This window comes from Chiloscyllium plagiosum, unplaced genomic scaffold (assembly GCF_037043375.1).
Source record: "Chiloscyllium plagiosum isolate Xiang-an unplaced genomic scaffold, Cpla_swu_hap1 HiC_scaffold_40, whole genome shotgun sequence".
Taxonomy (NCBI): domain Eukaryota; kingdom Metazoa; phylum Chordata; class Chondrichthyes; order Orectolobiformes; family Hemiscylliidae; genus Chiloscyllium; species Chiloscyllium plagiosum.
The window spans coordinates 13823471-13834144 of NW_028270178.1; the positions used below are offsets into that span (position 1 = coordinate 13823471).

At 42.6% G+C, this 10674-nt stretch overlaps 1 pseudogene; it reads right to left on the reverse strand.

The window, feature by feature from the left end:
- Window positions 1-3877: 3877 nt before the first annotated feature.
- LOC148138345 (putative G protein-coupled receptor 139) lies at window positions 3878-5751 on the reverse strand (annotated as a pseudogene).
- Between the last annotated feature and the right edge of the window lie 4923 nt (window positions 5752-10674).

Sequence of the window (10674 nt, forward strand, 5' to 3'; positions counted from 1 at the left end):
AGATCCTGAGACAGCACCTTCCAAACCACCGACCACTTCCATCTAGAAAGTCAATGGCAGCAGGGAAACGGGTTTGCAGTTTTCTCAGTGTAATATTTTGTTCTCAGCTTCTGCAAGTGGTCATTTATCTTGCTCACCCACACATTGCTCCTGTTCAACCCCCTTTTTAATCCTTTCTATGTCCTATTTACAGTTTATTGTACCATCAAACTTTGATGTTGTCAATTGTTAATGATCCCATCAGCTCAATCATTGATTGAGGTGATAAATTGCTCTGTCTTGAGCAATGGCCCTTGTGGCACCCATTACTGCAAGTCTAATATCCTGAAAATGAAATGTTTATTCCCACTCTCCGTTTTCTGCTCTTTATCAATCTTCGCATTAAGTCCCTAAATCCTCATCACTACCTGGGCTCACGAATGTATATTAGCTACTGGTTCAACAACACCTGGATTTAATAATTCTGCCTCCTATGCCCAGGACTTTCCAACTGCCTTCATGCATTTACAGTACCACGAAGGGAACATAAAATTATTCATTGTCATCCGTTGTTGTACAGCTCTTGTCTGTCTCAGGGTATCCTCGGTAAATGTCCAGTGGAGTGTTTCCCTTCGTCCCTGTGTGAGCCTGTCTCTGTCTATAAATCTCGCTGTCTCAGGGATTAGCTATCTGAAGCATAGTCAATATGTTCCTGTTATACAAGAAGGAAGCAATAGATAAACCTGAGATTACAGGCCAGTCAGTGTACCCTCGTTGGTGGGAAAAACTGCTGGAAGCAATTGTGAGGGACAGAATGAATCTGCATTAGAAGAGATAGAGATTAATCAAGAACAGGCAATATGCAGGGAGGGCATGTCTGATAGGCTGGATTAGGGTTTTCAAAGATGTGACCAGATATGTCGTTGAGGACTATTGAAGGTGTCAAATTGGACCTCAGTGAGCTTCATGATAATGGCCGCATGGTGACTCAGTGGTTGGCACTGCTACCTCACAGCGCCAGGGACCCGGGTTTGATTCCAGTCTTGTCGAGTTTGACTCTAGTATGCGTGAAGTTTGCACATTCTCTCTGCCTCTGTGTGGTTTTCCTCGCACAATCCAAAGATGTGCAGTTCGGGGTGGATTGGCCGTGCTTAATTGCTCATCGTGTTCAGGGCTGCGTAGGTTAGGTACATTACTTAGGGGTCAATGTAGGATAATAGGGTAGAGAAATGGGTTTGGATGGTTTCATCTTCAGAGGGTCAGTATTCACCTTTGGGCTAAATGGCCTGTTTCCACACTGGAAGGATTCAACATTTCTAAGAGTTTCACATGGAGAGCTGATATCAAAGGTTATCATGGTTCCCATGGAATTCAAGGAAATATGAAAGACTGGATCCACAATTGTCTGAGTGACAGGAAGCAGAGAGTGAAAGTTGAGAGGGCATTTTCTGACTGAAGTTGGTATTCAATGGGACCCCAGGGCTCAGTTTGGGTCCCTTGCTGTATCTAGTTTATTAAACTAAACGATACTTGAATGTAGGGGTAATGATTAGTGAGTTTGAAGACTATGCAAACATTGGAAGATTGGTAAATAGTAACCAGTAATATGGAGGATAGTTTCAGTTTACAGCAGGGTATAAATTGGCTGATCAAATGGGCTGATCAGTGGCAAATGCAATTCAATCCGAATAGGTGTAAGATGATAGACTTGTTCAAGAAAACAATGCAAGGGTATACACGATATATGATAGGACCATGGGATGCATCGGATATCAGAGGGTGTTAGTTTCGATGGACAGAAGCAACTGAAGGTATCAGGAACGATGGATAAAGTGGATAAGGATGCATGTGATGTGCTTGGCTCATTCACCGAGACTTACATTTATGTGCGTGTTTGAACTGTATACAACGTTGGTTTTGCCACGTTAATTTATATCAAAGGGAAAGAGCATAAAAGGAGATGTTCAGATATAGTTCTCATCCAAGCGTCGGTGTGAGCCTGGAACTCATTGCCTGTAAGGATGGGAGAGGTAGAAAACATCATCTCGTTGAAGAATTGTTTGGACATACAAGTGTGATGCCAAGGCTTTCAAGGCTGTGGGCCAGGAACTAGAAAATGGGATTAGAAGAGTGACGTGTTTGTTTTTGGACAATAACAGTCTGACGGGAAGTTTTTGTTGCGTGTTGTAGTTCTCAGTGATTCTCTGACACACAGACACCTACCCCACCCCCACACACAAATACATACAGAGTCAAGCATAGAAGCTTGCACAAAGTCGCCCAGACACTCTCTCTCTCTCTCTCTCACACACACACACACACAGAGAGAGAGAGAGAGAGAGAGAGAGAGAGAGAGAGAGAGAGAGAGAGCATCATCGTGTAAAGGGCAGTTCCTGATGGGAAATAAATGCTGACCAGACAAAGATGGCCCCATCCCAATGGTGAGTAACAAACGTGCCGTACTTGAACGTATGCACTCACGCAAAACAATATAATTTGTAGGCAGACACAAAAGCAAACACAACTACAATACACAGACAACCAGACAGGTGTGCACAAAAAGTACGAGACAGACACACTTATACACACAGAAAGGCAAAATAACATACACACTTTATCAAAAATACACAGAAGAAACAACACACGAATGCATAAACTCAAACACAGATTGAAATTCTTAAACTCATACCCAACTCAGCACTACAGAAACACTTGCACAATCACACAAATACGGAGGAAGTGCTTCCACAATAGTAAATTCATGGGAATCAGTAATGCGGAAGCAATATTCCAATAATTCAGTTCACGGCCTCGAGTCACAGATGTTTAATTCTGCCTTCATTAACATCTGTACCAAAAGACAAAACTCCCTTTTTAACTGCTGCCATAATAGTTCAGCTTGATCACTCCTTTAGGGAAGGAAATCTGCCATCATTACGAGGTTCCAGGGTCTGGTTGACCTCTGTGCAATTGGAACTGAGGTGTATATGCTGGTTTTGGCAGCAACGCACAACAATCCGCAAATAAAGTGTAAATAAGCAGCGACTCACACTCCCATTCACTCATATTTCAAGACACAATGGCAAACAGAAGGACTGGATTACGATTGGTCAATACATTGCAAGGATGCTAAGTGATGTACCAAATCGATTCTCCATGACATTGTGGGTGCTCATTTGTGATGCTGAGCTGTGGAGAGAATTCTGACACTGTTTGGTACTTGAACCATCAAAGTCGTTCTTCCTGGATTTTTCCAATTGACAAGGTTCTTGGACCACATGGTGCAGATGTCAGGCAGAGACCATGTTCATTCAATATGACAAGGGAGAAGTGAGTGAACCTTAATAATCTCTCTGTTCGTTACACCAACTACTGGTCACAGGTCAGCCTCTGTCGGAATTACCAACTGGTCTTCCTAGGCGTCTGATGTCACGAGTCAACTTCTTGTTTGAACAGTGCTTTGTGTTCAAGGATGAGCATTGGTTTAGCGCTTTCATCAGTCCATGGCTTCAGTTATCTGATTGGCTGATTTATTTATTTTCTCGTGCACAAAAGTTCAGTGAAAAGGTTTGTTTATGAGTAGTACAAGCAGATCATGGTAAGCAAGAGCGTACAGATAAAACAAACTTAGACAGAGGCATTCAGATGAGACTTCACAGGGTGTGCGCTAAGCGATATCAATGTTAGCAATATGAGCATTATTTGAGGCGAGAGAGTGCAATCATCTGCCTAATACTGGCTGAAAAGGAACTGTTCCAGAGCCTGTCCGTCCAACGGTCCAGGCTTCTTTATTTTCTGCCTGGCGGAAGAAGTTGCAGCAGATCATTGTCTGTTTGGCTGATCAGCTTTCAGTTATTGCATGGTGCTCTCTGATTGGCTGGCTGCCCTTGGACAAGTCTCAATTGCTTTATTTCTTCAGTAATTTAATAATTGCTGTAAAGGGATATTGCAACATGTTCAGGAGTTGCTCTCGAAACTTCTACTGAGTCAACCCATACATGCAGGTATTAATGCATCAATTTGCATCGAGCAACATCCATCCAATTTGTTGAAATATATACTCAGCCAGTTTGTAATCCGTAGGATCGGATCCTGTAATTTTAGAATATAAGAATTCTACAACTTACACTGACCACAGAACGATAAAGTTGCCCAAAATGGTTAAAAGTAAAATCACAGACTTCCGTCTGCTCTCCATCTCTGAGTATCCGGCATTCTTTCCACTGCTCTGACCTCTCAGTCCCTTATGTACTCGACTAGTCACTAAAATGTGTCAGACTGTCAGTGCATTAATCAATAGAATTAAAGTGAAAGGAAGTATGGGGGTTAAAATCCGATCCAACCAATCAAATCCCACCCATCCAGGATCAGTATAATAACTTAGTTTCACACTGCAGAGCCATGGTACATTGTTGATTATACTCAATGGCTCAATTGTAAAGTAGTATGGGCTGTTTCTTAAACAGAGCAGGACGCAGGTTACTGTTAGAACAATGGCTGCAGTTTTCTCAGTGCAATATTTCATTTTCAACTTCTGGCAACAAATGGCCAGAAATCGATCAAAAGAGAAAACAACTGTGAACCAGACTGAGCAGTCTGTCGTTGCAGAGGCGAGTACAGTTTTGAGGCTGCACACAAGAGCAATATCCAGGAATGTCCCTGGGAAATAATGATAACTGATGTGCCACAAAAAGTTGATTAAAATACTGACTGATAGATCTGCTATTGCCGTGGCCACCAGGTAGCGAGCGGTACCAGATAGCCCACACTTTCCGTTACACAGGATGACAATTGCCATTAAATTAGCTGAAAGGAAAGGAATGGAAAATAATGTGAAAATGACTGAACATGCATCCTCCATGTACAATTAAGGCCATAAGTTTACCTTGCGACTGAAGGGAGGAAATCAGAAAAACTACTAGTCAAACTGTATTTGACCCTCCTCAAATGCAAAAGGGACTTTTTAGAAATGATAAAGTCTGAAAATATTCACTAAACAGTTGTTGCTATTGAAAGGAGAAGGAGTCTGTTAAGTGTAATCGAGGCAGCTAAAGGTATAGATTCTTTTCCTTTTGGACCTCTGCAGAAAGACGTTCAGACCTTAATTTAATTGTGTTGTGACAGGATGGTCAGAGGGAGAGAAGGCAAGTCAATCTGTATTGCTGATGGCGTTGATAGATGAGGCAGGCATGTTGGAGGATGAGATAGATAATCTGTTCACTGATAAGACAATGGAAAACTCGTCAACTAATTCTCTGAATGGGAAGTGAAGGAGTCAAGGAACAGACAGCTATTGACAGTGATGTACTGTTTGAAGAAACAGTGTTCTGGAACTTGCACCAACACAACGATTAAAATAAAAGGTAACATGTATGAAGGATAACATGTAAAAAGGAAAAGTGGTAATAAACATATTGCCTCGGAATTAAATAGACAGTATTCAGACAAAATTAAATTAATTAATGATACATGTGCAGCTGAACAGGTCTGACCTAATAGCCACTACAGCGGCACTGATGTATTAATACCAATGGATATCGAGTAAAGCGTCAGGTACAATTAAAAATGATTAGCTTAACCAAATTATTTTACTCTTAACGTGAATTTATAAGTGTGACAATTAATTTAACACGAAGTATTATGAGACATACAGTAAAAGCAGAGTGCAACTGAATCATACAATATCGTTGGCTTTTTTCACTTCCCAAGAATTCCAATAACAGCGAATATCATATAATATAATTTCAGCACATCATCAATTGGACGGGACATTTTTAGTGTGAGGTGCTAGCTTTCTCTGAGATGCAGATAGTCTCTCCCTGCATTATAAACTGAAGACTTTAATTTCCCAAGCCTTTCAATTATAGCCTGTGAGATCACCCGTCTGGGGATATGGCATTACAACATTTTTAACTGATTGTAAAACAGATTTTGACAACGCTTCTGTGTGATCAGTAACTGAATACACAAAAGAAAAACATTTTCTTGAAGAGGTTTAGTAGCAATGCCATAGAATTGTGATATCATCATTTCACGCATGGAGACAAAAGGAGAGAGGGGAGGGAAGAAACACAGAGAGAAGTGAGGAGACAGAGTCAGAGACAGAGAGAGCGTCAATGAGAGAGGGATAGACAGATTGAGAGAGAAGAATGAGGGGTACAGAGCGAGAGACAGATTGAATTTAAGACCACAAGTGAGAGAGATAGAAAGAATGAGAGAAAAGCTGGAGATCGAGATTGACAGGGACAGAATGGCAGAGGAGACAGTATGAGAAAACAGAGATATACAGATAGCGACAGGTTCAGACAGACATAAACAGAATTAAGGAGGGAGAATAGAAACACATACACATACACACACAGATAGACATAGAAACACCCACACACACCCACAAACACACACTTCCCCCCAACACACACGCACACACACACACACACACACACACACGTGGTTTGAGGAAACAGACAGTGCACTTTCTACGATTTGAAAAAAATGTGAGGCAATTCCAGTGAACTTTATGAAATGCTTCGTAGGTGGATGTGAATCAGATGATTCCTTTGGCAGGTGACTCCTGGACCAGGCAGCACAATATCAGAATTGGAGGTACATGGTTTATGTTTCAGACAGGGACAAACGCAATGGATTGCAAATTCAGCTCATCAAGGCTGATCCGCCATTCAATATGATCATGACTGATGGAAGATGTCAATGTTTTTACTCATTCCATCTCCACAAACTTGCAGCTTCACAAAATCTTGAACAAAAGCATTCTGAATCTATACTTCCAAATCTTTATTTCGATTGTACATGAACGGAAAGGGAGGAATTATCCTTGTTAGGAATTTGCCAATAACTGCGGATATTTCACGAGGTTGGGATTGGGTGATGTGAGAGGTGGTTGTTCCAGTTGACTTTGGGGGCGTGAGCAGCAAACGAGGGTATTGTCTTAATAGCGTTAGATTGGGAAAGGTGTGAGGTGCAACAAAATCTGAGAGCCCACCACACACCAGGGGATGCATGTATTGCAGCAAGTCGTGAAGAAGTTAAATGGCACTTTGGCCTTGAGTACGAGAGGATTGGATTACAGCCGTGGTGATATCTTGCTGCAATTGTGCAGGGACCTTAATGAGACGCCACCTGGAGTAATATGTGCAGTGTGGGGTCTTCTTATCTGAGGTAGGATGTTCTGGTCATGGAAGGAGACAAACCTTGTGGGTGACATGATGGCTCAGTGCTTAGCACGACTGCCTCACACTGCCAGCTACCCAGGTTCGATTCTAGCCTTGGGCGACTGTCTGTGTGGAGTTTGCACATGCTTCCCGTGTCTGTGTGGGTTACCTACGGATGCTGCAGTTTATTCCCACTGTCCAAAGATGTGCAGGTGAGGTGAATAGCCAAGTTAAATTGCCCATTGTGTCAGGTACCTTAGTCAGGGGTAAGGATAGGGAAATGAGTCTGGGTGGGTCACTCTTTGGAGCGTCGGTGTGGACTTGTTGGGTCGCAGGGCCTGTTTCCACACTGAAGGAAATCTAGTCTAGTTTCCAAGACTGATTCCTGGGATGGCATGACTGATGCATGGAGAGAGATTGTATCTGTTAGAATTGAGTTCACTGGAGTTGAGAGTAATGAGGTGAAATCTCTTTAGACCCTGAAAAGTTCTGCTATGGTGAACACAATAAGAATAAATCCGAAGACCAGGGATCCTAGAACCAGGAAGTGGGGTGGGTAAGTTCATACTGGGGAACCTATGAATAAATCTGCAATAGGAAGCAGTTACAGCCACGACATTGAATGTTTTCGAGATGGAAGTCAATGTTGTTCTTAGGGCTAAAGGGTTCAAAAGAAATGGCGGAGAGAACAGGAACAGGGGATTGAATTGGGTGATCAGGCAGAGTGCGTTGAACGGCAGACCAGTCTCGCAGGGCCCAAAGACATACTTCTGCTCCAATTTCTTGTGCGTCCATGGTAGACGCAGTGTAAAGCCATTTCGCTGTGTCGATATATGTTTGTGAGGAATCTGCAATGAACACATGATCAGCTGCCTGCATGAAGCTGGCACATTGAGGGCACAGAGTAAATTTCTCAAATGTGGGACGTCTCACACGCACCAATGTGGCTATCTGACCATGATAGCCATGGCCAATGATCTGAAGCCCTGACATATTGCACACCTTATCGCTCTGTCTCGCTGTCACATCGTCACTTGGAAATATATCAGCGTTTCCTCAGTGTTAATTGGTCAGAATCCAGGAATTCCCTCCCTAAGGGACGTTGTGGGTCTGTGCCAGAGTAAAGCTCTCACTACACTGTCCCCGATCAAACATTCCCAGGACAGCGACAGTACGGGTTTAATACAGAGTAAATCTTCCTAAGAAATAAGAACAGGTTGTTGACGTCATTGAATTTGTTCTACAGGCTCCCAAGTAGTCAACGGGAATTAGAGGAACAAGTATGCAGAGTGATTGGAGGGACTTGCAGGAGCAATTGGGTTGTCATAGTAGGTGATTTTAATTTGCCTATTATGGACTGGGATTATCAGACCATTAAGGGTTCAGATGTGAATTTGTTAAGTGCGCTCAGGAAAATTTCCTTAAGCAGTATGTAGGGAATCCTACTTGGCAAAGGGCAAAACCTGACCAATGTTTGAGAAGTAGGGCTGGACAGTTGACACAGGTGACAGTTGGGAGCACTTTGGGACCAATGACCATAGATTATTAATTCTAAAATATTTATGGAAAGGGACAAAGGTGGTCCTCAGGTTCAAGTTCTAAACTGGGGCAAGGCGTATTTCGATTGAATTAGACATGAGATTGCAGGTGTGGTCTGGAGTACTTTGTTTGCAGGCATAGTGACCTCCGGAAATTTGGAGGGCTTTAAAATTGAAATAGCTACAGTTTAAGGAAACATGCTCCTGTGAGGTGGAAAGGCAAGACTGCCAGGGATAGGGAACCCTGGGTGACCAGAGATATTGAGGGTTTGACCAGAAGAAAAGGAGGTATGGCTCAGCTACAAGCAACTGGTATCAAGGGGATCCTTGGAGGTATATCGGGAACGCAGAAGTTTACTGAAGAAGGGCAAAAAGGGGGTGTGAGGTAGGCTTGTCTGAGAAGATTAGAGTGAATCCAAAGAGGTCATTTCAGCATATTAAAGGTAAAACAATAACTAGAGAGAGAATAATGCACCTCAAGGGCCAATGTAGACATGTATGTGAATAACTTCAAGTGGTAGGTGATATCCTCAATGAATACTTCTCCTCTGTGTTTTTTGTGGAGAAAGACATGAAGACTTGGGACGGGGGTACGTTAGTTATGATATCATGAGGACCGTTCATATCATAGCAAAGGTGGTGTTGGACGTATTAGAATGCATAAAGGAGGATAAATCTCCTAGTGCTGACCACATATATCCAGGAACATCGCAAGAGGCGTGAGAGGAAATTGCCGGGGTCCTGGCTGCTATTTTTGCATCATTTTTTGGTATGGTTGAGTTCCTGGAAGACTGGAGGGGAGTATTCAAAAAGAGCTAGAAAGAAATATCTGGGAACTATCGATGAGTAAACGTAAAATTTGTGCTGGGAAATTTAGCTGAGAAATTCAGCGAGGTAAGATATGCATGCATTTGGAACGAGAGGGTTTTATTAGAAATAATGTTGTGCGTAGAAGATCATGCTTCACAAATTTGTTAAAGTGCTTAGATGAAATGATCGGTAAGTATGACGAGGGCAAGGTGGTAGAACTAGTCAAATGGATTTCAGGAAGGTCTTGGATAAGGCTGCTCTGGAAGGTTAGAACACTTGGAATCCAGAGGTAGCTGGACAATTGTATATGCACCTGGTTTGATGGTAGGAAGCTTAGAGTATCAGTGCAAGGATGCTTTTTGTCCTGTAGGTCTCTGACTAGTGGAGTGCCTCAGAGATCGATGCAGGTCCCATTCCTGTTATTATCTATATCAATGATTTAGATAAAAAGTTACAAGCATGAATGGTAAATTTGCAGATGACACTAAAGTAGGTGGTATCATGGACAGTGAGGAAGGTTATCAGAAACTGTAACAAGACCTTGATCATATGGGCAAGTGTTCGAGAAATGGCAAATTAAGCTTTGTATAGATAAGTGTGAGGTCTTGCATTTTGGAAAATCGAATCAAGGTAGAGTTTCATGGTGAGTGGTAAGACCTTAATGCGTACAGTGAGACATGGGAAGCTTGGAGTTTAGGTGTATGGTTCTCTGAAAGTGGGGTCGCAGGTAGACAGGGCATTGAAGAAGGCTTTTGGCACACTGGCCCTCATCAGTCAGGGTACTGAGTAGAGAAGTTGGAAAGTTATGCTGTCCATGTTTAAACCAAGACTATGAAGAGGTCAGGCGCTGAGTGACCCTGGCGAAACCCAAACTGGGCGTCACTGAGCAGGTTATTAGTGAGTAGGTGCTGCTTGATAGCACTTTTAATGACTCATTCTATCACTTTATTGATGATCGAGACTGATTGGGTCATAATTAGCCGGTTTGGATTTATCCTATGTTTGTGTTGCAGGTTTCTACGTTGTTGGGTAGACACCGGTGTTGACCGGTAGTCAGCAAGTTCTGGAGCACATGTTTTCATTACTATTGCTGGAATATTATGAGACCCCATTGCCATTGCAGAATCCAGTAATGTATATCGAATTGGCTGGAGGCGGGTATCTGCGATGCTGAGGAC